Source organism: Nerophis lumbriciformis, linkage group LG18, assembly GCF_033978685.3.
Source record: "Nerophis lumbriciformis linkage group LG18, RoL_Nlum_v2.1, whole genome shotgun sequence".
NCBI lineage: Eukaryota > Metazoa > Chordata > Actinopteri > Syngnathiformes > Syngnathidae > Nerophis > Nerophis lumbriciformis.
The window spans coordinates 18,195,426-18,209,085 of NC_084565.2; the positions used below are offsets into that span (position 1 = coordinate 18,195,426).

At 43.2% G+C, this 13,660-nt stretch overlaps 1 protein-coding gene across 7 annotated transcripts in view; it reads right to left on the minus strand.

Moving 5' to 3' along the window:
• eps15 (epidermal growth factor receptor pathway substrate 15) overlaps positions 1-13,660 on the minus strand; it is an 81,537-nt gene that overhangs the window by 2,356 nt on the left and 65,521 nt on the right. The gene's annotated exons all lie outside the window — the stretch shown is intronic.

Consider the following 13,660-nt stretch of genomic DNA (forward strand, 5'->3'; position numbering starts at 1 on the left):
CTCACATTAATGTCTGATTGAATGCTAAAAAACATTATGACAGACCACCTTAAAAAACGGAATGGATTTTAATTTTTTTTTTTTTACTGAATGAGACACCCAGAATGTCTATGAAAATATAGAATGTGGGATTTACATTATTAACTATGAATGATAAAACACTGAATATTGACAACATATGAACGTCACACCCCCTCTTGATCTACATATTTTACAATCAAGCGAAACGCAACTAAAATGCAACAAACACGGTGAAATATGAACGCAAAGGGTAAAAAACCCCACCTACAATCTGATGTATCACTAAGCTTTAGAACTTTGTTGTAAAAAATCTTCTACCGCGTCTGTCCCTGACACCCGCATTTCAAGCTGACACTCACCCACACTGCTTGGTGCCTCGTCTGAGCTGCTGTGACTTAGGCCATGTCTACACTAAGTCGTTTAACCCCTTAAACAAATAATTATTTAGCCTTAGCCCCGTTTCAGCCATACTAAACCAGCGTTTAAGGTTCCCCTCCTCGGACAAATTTTTACATGGCTAAGTGCGCCGTGTATTTCTTGAATCTCCGGCACTTAGCTTTGTATAGACTCATTGATCGTTTACAAACTGAGTTCGGAGAGGAAGTGACGCCAGAAAGACTGCGCCCCACACAGGAAGTGACGTCAGAAAGAACGCGCCACAGCCAGCTTCATAATAAAGCGGTTTCGTAACTCGGAGCTAACCACTAGAAATATGAAGGCGAGTCATCCAGACATGCCCGTGTTTCTCCTTCCTCTATATGTACAGACACTTGTGGAAATCACACATGAATACCTTAAGAGAAAGCGATTGCAGCTATTTTGGATACAACACTTCTTAGACGGCAAGAGAACTTTCGAATGTCAGCTGTGATTCTACTTAGTGAAAAACTTTGTCCATTTGTCGAAGAAGAGATAAGGAGAATGTGGGCTTCCGTGGATGTGATAAAAAAGGTAGCGTGTACTTTGTATTACTTGGCCGCCGAGGGAAGACGAGGGAAAACTATGAAAAACAGCGAATGCATTTGGACTGGCAAAGCAGACTGTATCAGTTATTGTCTGCCATGTATGTCGCGGACTCAACGTCTAGGTTGAGAGTATATAAAGCAGTGACGTGCAGTCAGGGGAGGCAGGTGAGGCGGGGCCTCACGTGCCATCATGGAAAGAAAAAAAATGTAAAAAGAAAAAAAAACAATTAAATTGTTATATGTATCCAGTGATTATACTATAAAGTTATTTTCCATTTAAATTATTTTTTATTCAAAATCGCTGAATTTTCACATTTGCCGTTCAAATACTGAGACTTGCGGTGAGTCAGCAGCCAGTTGAGGCACGTCACTGAGTTGAGCCTCACCATGGATTGCGCAATGACTTGGCTAACTGCTGGCCTGCTGTGCAGTAAGACCGTATTGCTATATGAATTATATTATACATTTCCATAGTTTAGTTAGCTGAGGTATATAATGTACAGTGTATTTTGTCAACAACTGTATGTGTGTAACGTATTTCTTGTGCTGAGCAATCATAAAACTGCTGCGAAGACACACTGTGTGAGGCTCGAAGTAATCCTGCCTCCTGGTGGTAGAGGACGGTAGTGATCCCAGGGAGCATTTCTGCGACTACTCGGCTGGAGAATAAGTGACAACAAGCAGCAACAGTTCGCAGCGATCGTTTATTTTTTCCTCTCGCCTGGACGTTTAACATGGAGGATTACATATCTAAAATAAAACAGTTTTCTAAACTGGACTTTCAATCGAAGCGGGAGGTAATACTTAAAGGAAGATCTCCATCGAGACAGAGAGACTTATAAAACTGAAGAAAGATAAGGAAGACTTCTATAAACAAGTTATCGATGCTTTTGTTCAAAAGGAGCAGCGCATGGACTTCATTTATAAGTAAAGGTAAGACCATAATAAGGTTTTTTTTTAAATTAAATGTGCTTTTTTGTGTGCTACAGTTTCTATGTGTAAAGTTAAAGTTAAGTTAAAGTACCAATGATTGTCACACACACACTAGGTGTGGTGAAATTTGTCCTCTGCATTTGACCCATCCCCTTACTCACCCCTTGGGAGGTGAGGGGAGCAGTGGGCAGCAGCGGCGCCGCGCCCGGGAATCATTTTTGGTGATTTAACCCCCAATTCCAACCCTTGATGCTGAGTGCCAAGCAGGGAAGAATGCTGGTATGAGCTTTTAAACATAACCCGTTAACTGCTGCCAATCAAATGGTGAATAAGATACTCTTTAGGGTTCATATGTTTGTAAATCTGACTGTGATGAAGTCGGTGCCTCACCAGCCATGAACCTCACCGCACGTCACTCATATAAAGTCACCAAAAACAAATGGACAATGAAGGTGAAGGCAAAAGAGTGAGGAGTGTTCTGACCAGATATATAGATCCCTGGTTTGATTGATGTAAAATGTTCTTTATCACTTAATTTACGTGTCTAATAAAATTTTATTAATTTATGATGGCTCAGGTGTGATTCACTACAATAGGGCCCCGCAGCACACTGGATTCTAGTTAATTGAAATACCACAACACCGGATATTGTTCAAATAAGTTAAATTTAAGAACTTGCGCACAAAGCAACACTGGCGATGACTATGACGTGTGCATTTTCCGCGCAAGCATACTAGGTCGCGTTGCGCCGGCGGACGGAGGGGGCGGGGGTCTTAAACGGTGGCATTGTTGTGTGTGAACACGGATAAGGTTAGGTGTGATTTACCCTGTGTAAACGTGGCCTTAGATTACCATAGTAACTAGTATATTATGCAAAAGCGCAGATTCCAACCGTTGAAATACTTTGTATAGTTCAAGACTTACGGTAATTTGAAAACATCACTGCACATCATAATGACAGCTACAGTTTCCATCTTAAAGATCGAAAAAAATATTTGGTGATGTACAGCGGGCCAGATTGAAAAGCTTATGCAACCCCTGGGCCTTAATTTGCCCAGGTCTGCTGTAAACAGTATGCAACAACAATCCCCACTCACACCTATGGACAATACACTATATGGACTCACCAGACTTGTAGAATGTTCATTAAGTTGTTTTATTTTGTAGAAAACAACAGATAACAAAGATGACACAAAACTATCCTCATTTGAAATGAAAACTTTCTGGCTTAAAGAAACACTAAGAAATCAAGAATATAAATTGTGGTCATCAGTAACTGTTTTATTTTTAAATTAAGTGGAGTGACAAAATTGTAAGACAAAAAATGATAGAATCATCCTATAATGCATGAGACTTTGAACTGTTTAAATTGTTTTTAACTTTTTAACTGCCTTTTATCTAAAAAAAATTCTCTTAAGATAATTTGGATCTGCTCTTTTTATGTGCATATATTGTTATTTTACCTCTGTTTTAAATTATACATTTTAGTCTGTCTGACTTTCCTTGAAGAAAATAAACAAAAGGCCAATGTCATGACCTGCACAGAGTCTGGATCTTAATCCAATTAAAAATCTGTGGTGGAAGAAAATGGTCCATGACAAGATCTGCAAACCAGATCTGACAACAGCAATCAGATAAAGTTGAGCAAGATTGACGAAGAGTACTGTTGTAAAAGTCAGAGATGGTGCAACAAAGTACTAGTGGTGTGTTGTACAGTATTGTTGTTTGTTTTTCATGATTTTCACGTTTTCCTAAGAATTGAGTGATTCCAAATATTCTCTGCTCAAAATACCAATTTTGTTTTGGGTCATGTCTGATCGCTCCCTTTTTCTAAAAAATTAAACAACCGGATGAACATCCTCCAAGACTGGGGATTCCATATTTTTTGCAAGTGGTTGTAGTATCTGTGAAGCTGACGTTTACATTAGTAGCAGATAATTTCACTAAATAAGCATTATTTAATGTCTGCTGACAAACAGTAGAAAGAAAAATCAGAGGATTTTGAGCTATTGATAGAATAGTTAACTAACACAACACATAATTATTATTATACAAAACCCAAAACCAGTGAAGTTGGCACCTTGTGTAATTCGGAAATAAAAACAGAATGGATGACAACATATGTTGCTCCAAAACCTGTATGTACCTTTCAGCATTAATGGTGCCTTCACAGATGTGTAAGTTACCCATGCCTTGGGCACTAATACACCCCCATACCATCACAGATGCTGGCTTTTGAACTTTGCACCTGTAACAATCCAGATAGTTATTTTCCTCTTTGGTCCGTAGGACACGACGTTCACAGTTTCTAAAAACAATTTGAAATGTGGACTCGTCAGAGCACAGAACACTTTTCATCAGTCCATCTTAGATGAGCTCCGCCCAAGCTAAGCCGGCGGCGTTTATGGCTGTTGTTGATTAATGACTTTGGCTAAGCTTGGTAGAGTTTTAACTTGCACTTATAGGTGTAGTGACGAACTGTAGTTACTGACAGTGGTTTTCTGAAGTGTTCCTGAGCCCATGTGGTGAAATCCTTTACACACTGATGTTGCTTTTTGAGTACCGCCTGAGGGATCTTAGGGCCGTAATATAATTGCTTACGTGCAGTGATTTCTCCAGATTCTCTGAACCTTTTGATGATATTACGGACATAAGATGGTGAAATCTGTAAATTCCTTGCAATAGCTCGTTGAGAAATGTTGTTCTTAAACTGTTCGACAATTTGCCCCATTCTTGTTTGTGAATGACTGAGCATTTCATGGAAGTTGTTTTTATACCCAATCATAGCACCCACCTGTTAGCAATTAGCCTATTCACCTGTGGGATGTTCCAAATAAGGGTTTGATGAGCATTCCTCAACTTTCTCATAACTATAAAATTCTGAATCCATTCAAAATCATATCATCAATTTCTAAAAAGAAGTCATACGTCAGCAGACAAAAAGAGCTTTTGAAACCTGTGTGCCAGCCTTTTTGTAACATGTTGCAGGCATCAAATTCCAAATTAGCTAATATTTGCAAAAATAACAGTCCGAACATTAAGTATCTTGTCTTTGCAGTGCATGCAATTGAATATAGGTTGAAAAGGATTTGCAAATCATTGTATTTTGGTTTTATTTACGATTTACACAACGTGCCAACTTCAGTGGTTTTAGGGTTTGTAACACATTGCATACACTAATATCATTCATTTGTTTTAGGGCTGTCAAAGTTAATGCAATATTAACAAGATAGCAAGTTTCCTTTAATGGCACCATTTCTTTTGTCGTACAATTAACCCTAAGTCCAAACCATAGCCGTGATAAAGCAGCGGCGTTACATCTAAAGTTGAGTCAAATACATTTATAGGAGAACAGAAATTAACTTAGAAAAAGGTATATTGAATGACAAGTAAAGCTTCGAAGCCCTGGCAGTTTGCTCCCCTGGCAAGACCAAAGTTATTTCCATCCACTGTCTCTGTGAGTTTCTAGTTGCAAAGTCTGCATATCACAACCAACTTTTTTTCTAAAGTCACTTGCAAAGTTGCACATTGCTTTTTTGGGGGGCATGTTTTTGAACGCGTGGTTGCTTATTTAGGCTTACTTTTCGGTCCTCACATTACAGCAAGTCACATCTGTTTTTGTCCATTTTGTGTTAACTGTTAAAAAAAGCATAGTGTTTAATAAACAAGCATTAGCGTAAATCAAACAAATTATCAGTCCCTATGTTGGGTGTACATTTTAATAAACATTTAATGAATAAATAAATACAACTTATGAAGAATAAAAACATGTATTTGCAATTAATCATGATTAATTATGCGTTAACTATGTGAAAACAATTTACCATTTGACAGCCCTAGTTTTTATCCATCCATTTTCTATCGCTAGTCTCTTTTGAGGTCGCAGGGGCTGGGGCCTATCCCAGCTGCACTCGGATAGTATTATTTTCAAAAACATTAGTAGCAGTAGTTATCTATTTTGATACAAAACTGCATTATTTAAATATTTCATGTTCTAAAATGATTGAAAATAAAGCCCTCCTGTAATAAATGCCTAATGCCAGGGGTAGCAAAGATGCTAATGTTTTTTTCAGATAGCTTAGTATATATTAAGCTACATTGGATTGGTTTTAGCATCTTTATTGCACAAAGTGGCCCTTTAATTTTTCTGTATGCAGCCCTTGAAGGAGAAGGTTTGGACATTCTGTGTTACGCCAATAAATACCTGCAGTTGAGTAAAAACTTAGGACAGACCGTACATATGCTCATGTCCTAATAGAAGAAACATAAAACATAAAATAAAGCTTACATCTTTACATAACTTTTAACCAATTGCAACATTACCTCAACTTCTTTAATTAGCTTTATACACATACTGCATTGTTTTTACACTTAAAATCAATTAATCATAATTTGGCTCCCACAATTAGGAATGATACAATTTTACTTAAAGCTTACACTATCAGTAATTAAGGTGTTATGGTGGTTGAGCTTTGTTTTTAATGAACTCTTCACTGATGGTGTGAAAAACTATTTAGCAGATAAGACAATATGTTAATCTGGAAGATCAATTAAAACAATAAAAAGAACAGTTTATGGATGTAAAAAAGCTATCATGTTGGGCTCTCGTCATGAGAGGACTCACTCAGACAGTACGGTGAATGAATAAAAACACTGCTTAGTTCATGCAAATCAATTGAAGTGGATCAAAGATAAGGGGAAGAAAATAAATAAACCCTTTGTGACAGGAAATTAACATTCTAAAAAATGGCTCTTAGAAATACAGTTCATGACAGTTGTATGTCAGTAGCTAATAGTAATATGAAATAAGTGACTTAACTGGAATCATCAGTGTAAATACATGTTTACCTGTATGAATAATGTCTACATATATAGAGTGTGAGATATACTGACTGATTATTGACAAACTTTTTTTTCCTAGAACATAAACAGTGAACTGCAACTGGAGATCAATCTAGGGTGTGTGCCTCTCACCCTGAGTCATCGTAGGTAGGCTCCATCTTACCGGTGACCCTATTTAGGATAAACGGTATAGAAAATGAATGGAATGGAAGTGAAAAGTTTAGAACACCTCAGGTGCATGTAATATAGATTTCTTCAAAGTTTATTTTAATCACTACACAAATACTTAATGACTTATAGAATCTAGATTAGTACTGTTGGCAGATATGTCGAGAGCTTTTGATGTAATTGACCATGGGATCCTGATGCAAAACATACTGGACCTAGGACTGTGCCCATATCTGACAGCCTGGCTACATAGTTACACCTCAGGAAGGAGACAGAGAGTGGTGGCAAATGGAGCTCACAGCCCCTGTATTGAAGTTACATCTGGGGTGCCACAAGGGGGTGTTGTCTCCCCCCTTTACATGGCCACCCGGGGTGCTGTGTTTGAGGACACCCTTGATGTCGGATATGCAGACGACATCGGGCTATCGAGAGCGATCCCCATATCCAGCATCATGTCAGACACAACGATGTGCCAGGAGGCACAAAGGCTGGATGAATGGGCAGCAAATAAGAAAATGATACTCAACGGGAAGAAGTCGGTAGAACTCCGGATATGTTTTGCCCGAAATCCATCACAACCTCCTGCACTGATGTTGGGGGGACAGGAGGTCCCTGTCGTGGAAACAACAAAGTACCTGGGTTACCACCTCGATCAAAACCTGACTGGAGATGTGCACATCGAGTAGGCAATAAAAACCGCCTCCAAGCGGCTGCACTACCTCACAGTCATGGCGAGACATGGACTACCTGCAGATGACCTTGTTACCATCTACACCACTCTCATCAGGCCATGTCTGGAATATAGCTCAGTGCTCTTAGTGGGCTGCTCTAAAAAACAACAGGCTGTGCCCATATCTGACAGCCTGGCTAGAGCGAGTCCAGAAACGTGCCTGTAAAATCATTACGAGGAGAGCTGGAAACATCTCACAACCCCTACCATCACTCCAGACCAGGAGAGAGGAGGCTGCAGTGAAGCTGGTCAGAGATATGCATGATGAGCAACACCCTCTGCATGACCTGCTACCTCCAACACGAGGCAGTCGCACTGCCAGGACATTGAGGAACCAACATAAGCTGGCTGAACCCGAGCCCAAAGCCAAGATAAAGAGACTTAAAAACTCTACTCTGCATACTGCAATTAAGCTGTATAATGACACTATCTAATTAAATAAGTAATACAGTCATATACATAGAATGCTAATAGTTTCCATGCTGCTGTTGCCCTTTTTTTATATAAAATACTGTGTGTTCTTTTCATTTTTTTAATTTTTTGTTTGTTTGATATTCATTGTAAAGTTCAGCTGTTTTTTCAGTCGGGCCCTGGCTCCACTGCAAGCATGAATTAATAAAGTCAAGTCAATCATGTTATTCAACCAATCATGCTGAAATGTTAATTACATGAAGATCAGTCCTTTAAAAGGTGTGTACCAGATTTTGTGGTGATTGGGTCAAATTTCAAGAGAATCCAACATATTGGGTACCGGTTTGCGGTGGTTTAATAACAGTGTCACACTAGGGATGCATGTTTTGACAAATGTTCACCAGCGGTTCAGGAGTAGAAGACTTGGCTTACAGCCAAGAAGTGTCCTCAATTTCTCACAAGTTTATAACAGTATATTGAGAATTTCCTTGTGTCGGATTAAAAAATTATGAAAAATTAATTGACATAGTAATTATTGTAGTCATACATTTCCATAATGCCTTAATACAGCATTTCCTTGATTCTGTTAGAGAGGATGGCCTTATTTGTTCAAATGTGTAAAAAATGTAGATTGAGGCCAATGTCTGTTGAGAGACTTTCAAAGCAAAAGGAATACCTAAGAGTCACACTTTCTATTTGTCTCTTCCTATTCCTGGGTCTGGTCAATACGGCAGTACAATTGGAGGTGGAATTAATTGTTCTCTGTTTTAGTTTCAGTAGGTCATATTATGATAAACGCACCTGCCTTTACAGTTCAGACAAAGTTCAAAGCTATATCTATTCAGGGTTGCGCTTGCTGTATGCCTGTAAATACCATGGTGACAAATATAATGGTTTATGTAAAGCATTGCTACTCAGTGGTACAAGTACCACAGTTGGTACATAGTCTGTATCTAGTGGTACATGGAAACACCACAGATTTTCTAAAAAAATATAAAACCAATTATATTAGATTTATACACATAAAGAAATTGAAAAAATACATGAATCAAATATCTGCTGAAATTCAATTGGAATTAAAATTTGCCTTTGCTAATATTTTAACGAACAACTTTCCTCTTATGCCACAGGCTAATTTACAAAACTCAAAACCAGTGAAGTTGGCATGTTGTGTAAATCGTAAATAAAAACAGAATACAATGATTTGCAAATCCTTTTCAACCTATATTCAATTGAATAGACTGCAAACACAAGATACTTAACATTAAAACTGGTGAACTTTATTTTTTGCAAATTTTAGCTCATTTGGAATTTTATGCCTGCAACATGTTTAAAAAAAAGCTGGCACAAGTGGCAAAAAAGACTGAAAAAGTTGAGGATTGCTCATCAAACACTTATTCAGAACATCCCACAGGTGAACAGGCTAATTGGGTATCATAATTGGGGGTAAAAACAGCTTCCATGAAATGCTCAGTCATTCACAAACAAGGATGGGGCGAGGGTCACCACTTTGTGAACAAATGCGTGAGCAAATTGTCGAACAGTTTAAGAACAACAATTCTCAACAAGCTATTGAAGGAATTTAGGGATTTCACCAACTACGGTCCGTAATATCATCAAAAGGTTCAGAGAATCTGGAGAAATCACTGCACGTAAGCAATGATATTACGGACCTACGATCCCTCAGGCGGTACTGCATCAACAACCGACATCAGTGTGTAAAGGATATCACCACATGGGCTCAGGAACTCTTCAGAAAACCACTGTCAGTAACTACAGTTGGTCGATACATCTGTAAGTGCAAGTTAAAACTCTACTATGCAAAGCCAAAGCCATTTATCAACAACATCCAGAAACGCAGCCGGCTTCGCTGGGCCCGAGCTCATCTAATATTGACTTAAGCAAAGTGGAAAAGTGTTCTGTGGTCTGACGAGTCCACATTTCAAATTGTTTTTGGAAACTGTGGACGTTGTGTCCTACGGAACAAAGAGGAAAAGAACCATCCGGATTGTTAAAGGCGCAAAGTTCAAAAGACAGCATTTGTGATGGTATGGGGGTGTATTAGTGCCCAAGGCATGGGTAACTTACACATATGTGAAGGCACCATTAATGCTGAAAGGTACATACAGGTTTTGGAGCAACATATGTTGCCATCCAAGCAACGTTATCATGGCCTCCCCTGCTTATTTCAGCAACACAATGCCAAGCCACATTCTGCTTCATAGTAAAAGAGTGCGGGTACTAGACTGGCCTGCCTGTAGTCCAGACCGGTCTCCCATTGAAAATGTGTGGCGCAACATGAAGCCTAAAATACCACAATGGAGACCCCGGACTGTTGAACAACTTAAGCTGTACATCAAGCAAGAATGGGAAAGAATTCCACCTGAAAAGCTTAAAAAATCTCCTCTCTGAGCTGCCACCTTACCGTGGTAGAGGAGTTTGCGTGTCCCAATGATCCTAGGAGCTATGTTGTCCGGGGGTTTCTATGCCCCCTGGTAGGGTCTCCCAAGGCAAACTGGTCCTAGGTGAGGGATCAGACAAAGAGCAGCTCGAAGACCTCGATGAAGAACACAAACCAAGGACCCAGATTTCCCTCGCCCGGACGCGGGTCACCGGGGCCCCCCTCTGGAGCCAGGCCCGGAGGTGGGGCACGATGGCGAGCGCCTGGTGGCCGGGCCTGTCCCCATGGGGCCCGGCCGGGCACAGCCCGAAGAGGCAACGTGGGTCCCCCCTCCAATGGGCTCACCACCCATAGCAGGGGCCATAGAGGTCGGGTGCAGTGTGAGCTGGGCGGCAGCCGAGGGCAGGGCACTTGGCGGTCCGATCCCCGGCTACATAAGCTGGCTCTTGGGACGTGGGACGTCACTTCGCTGGGGGGAAGGAGCCTGAGCTAGTGCGTGAGGTGGAGAAGTTCCGGCTAGATATAGTCGGACTCACTTCGACGCACAGCAAGGGCTCTGGAACCACTTCTCTTGAGAGGGGATGGACTCACTTCCACTCTGGCGTTGCCGGCAGTGAGAGGCGACGGGCTGGGGTGGCAATTCTTGTTGCCCCTCGGCTCAAAGCCTGCACGTTGGAGTTCAACCCGGTGGTCGAGAGGGTAGCTTCCCTCCGCCTTCGGGTGGGGGGGACGGGTCCTGACTGTTGTTTGCGTTTACGCGCCAAACGGCAGCTCAGAGTACCCACCCTTTTTGGATTCACTCGAGGGAGTACTGGAGAGTGCTCCCCCGGGTGATTCCCTCGTTCTACTGGGGGACTTCAACGCTCATGTTGGCAGCGACAGTGAAACCTGGAGAGGTGTGATTGGGAAGAATGGCCGCCCGGATCTGAACCCGAGTGGTGTTCTGTTATTGGACTTTTGTGCTCGTCACAGATTGTCGATAATAAACACCATGTTCAAACATAAGGGTGTCCATATGTGCACTTGGCACCAGGACACCCTAGGCCGCAGTTCCATGATCGGCTTTGTAGTTGTGTCATCGGATTTGCGGCCTCATGTTTTGGACACTCGGGTGAAGAGAGGGGCGGAGCTTTCTACCGATCACCACCTGGTGGTGAGTTGGCTGCGATGGTGGGGGAGGATGCCGGACAGACCTGGCAGGCCCAAACGCATTGTGAGGGTTTGCTGGGAACGCCTGGCAGAGTCTCCTGTCAGAGAGAGTTTCAATTCCCACCTCCGGAAGAACTTTGAACATGTCACGAGGGAGGTGCTGGACATTGAGTCCGAGTGGACAATGTTCCGTACCTCTATTGTCGAGGCGGCCGATTGGAGCTGTGGCTGCAAGGTAGTTGGTGCCTGTCGTGGCGGTAATCCTAGAACCCGTTGGTGGATGCCGGCGGTGAGGGATGCCGTCAGGCTGAAGAAGGAGTCCTATCGGGTTCTTTTGGCTCATGGGACTCCTGAGGCAGCAGACAGGTACCGACAGGCCAAGCGGTGTGCGGCTTCAGCGGTCGCGGAGGCAAAAACTCGGACATGGGAGGAGTTCGGGGAGGCCAGAGAAAAAGACTTCCGGACGGCTTCGAAGCAATTCTGGACCACCATCCGCCGCCTCAGGAAGGGGAAGCAGTGCAGTGTCAACACCGTGTATGGTGGGGATGGTGCTCTGCTGACCTCAACTGCGGATGTTGTGGATCGGTGGAGAGAATACTTCAAAGACCTCCTCAATCCTACCAGCACGTCTTCCTATGAGGAAGCAGGGCCTGGGGAATCTGTGGTGGGCGCTCCTATTTCTGGGGCTGAGGTTGCCGAGGTAGTTAAAAAGCTCCTCGGTGGCAAGGCCCCGGGGGTGGATGAGACCCGCCCGGAGTTCCTTAAGGCTCTGGATGTTGTGGGGCTGTCTTGGTTGACACACTCTGCAACATCGCGTGGACATCGGGGGCGGTACCTCTGGATTGGCAGACCGGGGTGGTGGTTCCTCTCTTTAAGAAGGGGAACCGGAGGGTGTGTTCCAACTATCGTGGGATCACACTCCTCAGCCTTCCCGGTAAGGTCTATTCAGGTGTACTGGAGAGGAGGCTACGCCGGATAGTCCAACCTCGGATTCAGGAGGAACAGTGTGGTTTTCGTCCTGGTCGTGGAACTGTGGACCAGCTCTATACTCTCGGCAGGGTCCTTGAGGGTGCATGGGAGTTTGCCCAACCAGTCTACATGTGCTTTGTGGACTTGGAGAAGGCATTCGACCGTGTACCCCGGGAAGTCCTGTGGGGAGTGCTCAGAGAGTATGGGGTAACGGACTGTCTTATTGTGGCAGTTCGCTCCCTGTATAATCAGTGTCAGAGCTTGGTCCGCATTGCCGGCAGTAAGTCGGACACGTTTCCAGTGAGGGTTGGACTCCGCCAAGGCTGCCCTTTGTCACCGATTCTGTTCATAACCTTTATGGACAGAATTTCTAGGCGCAGTCAGGGCATTGAGGGGATCTGGTTTGGTGGCTGCAGGATTAGGTCACTGCTATTTGCAGATGATGTGGTCCTGATGGCTTCTTCCGGCCAAGATCTTCAGCTCTCACTGGATCGGTTCGCAGCCGAGTGTGAAGCGACTGGGATGGGAATCAGCACCTCCAAGTCCGAGTCCATGGTTCTCTCCCGGAAAAGGGTGGAGTGCCATCTCCGGGTTGGGGAGGAGATCTTGCCCCAAGTGGAGGAGTTCAAGTACCTCGGAGTCTTGTTCACGAGTGGGGGAAGAGTGGATCGTGAGATCGACAGGCGGATCGGTGCGGCGTCTTCAGTAATGCGGACGCTGTATCGATCCGTTGTGGTGAAGAAGGAGCTGAGCCGGAAGGCAAAGCTCTCGATTTACCGGTCGATCTACGTTCCCATCCTCACCTATGGTCATGAGCTTTGGGTCATGACCGAAAGGACAAGATCACGGGTACAAGCGGCCGAAATGAGTTTCCTCCGCCGAGTGGCGGGGCTCTCCCTTAGAGAATGACAGAAGCTCTGTCATTCGGGGGGAGCTCAAAGTAAAGCCGCTGCTCCTCCACATCGAGAGGAGCCAGATGAGGTGGTTCGGGCATCTGGTCAGGATGCCACCCGAACGCCTCCCTAGGAAGGTGTTTCGGGCACATCCGACTGGTAGGAGGCCACGGGGAAG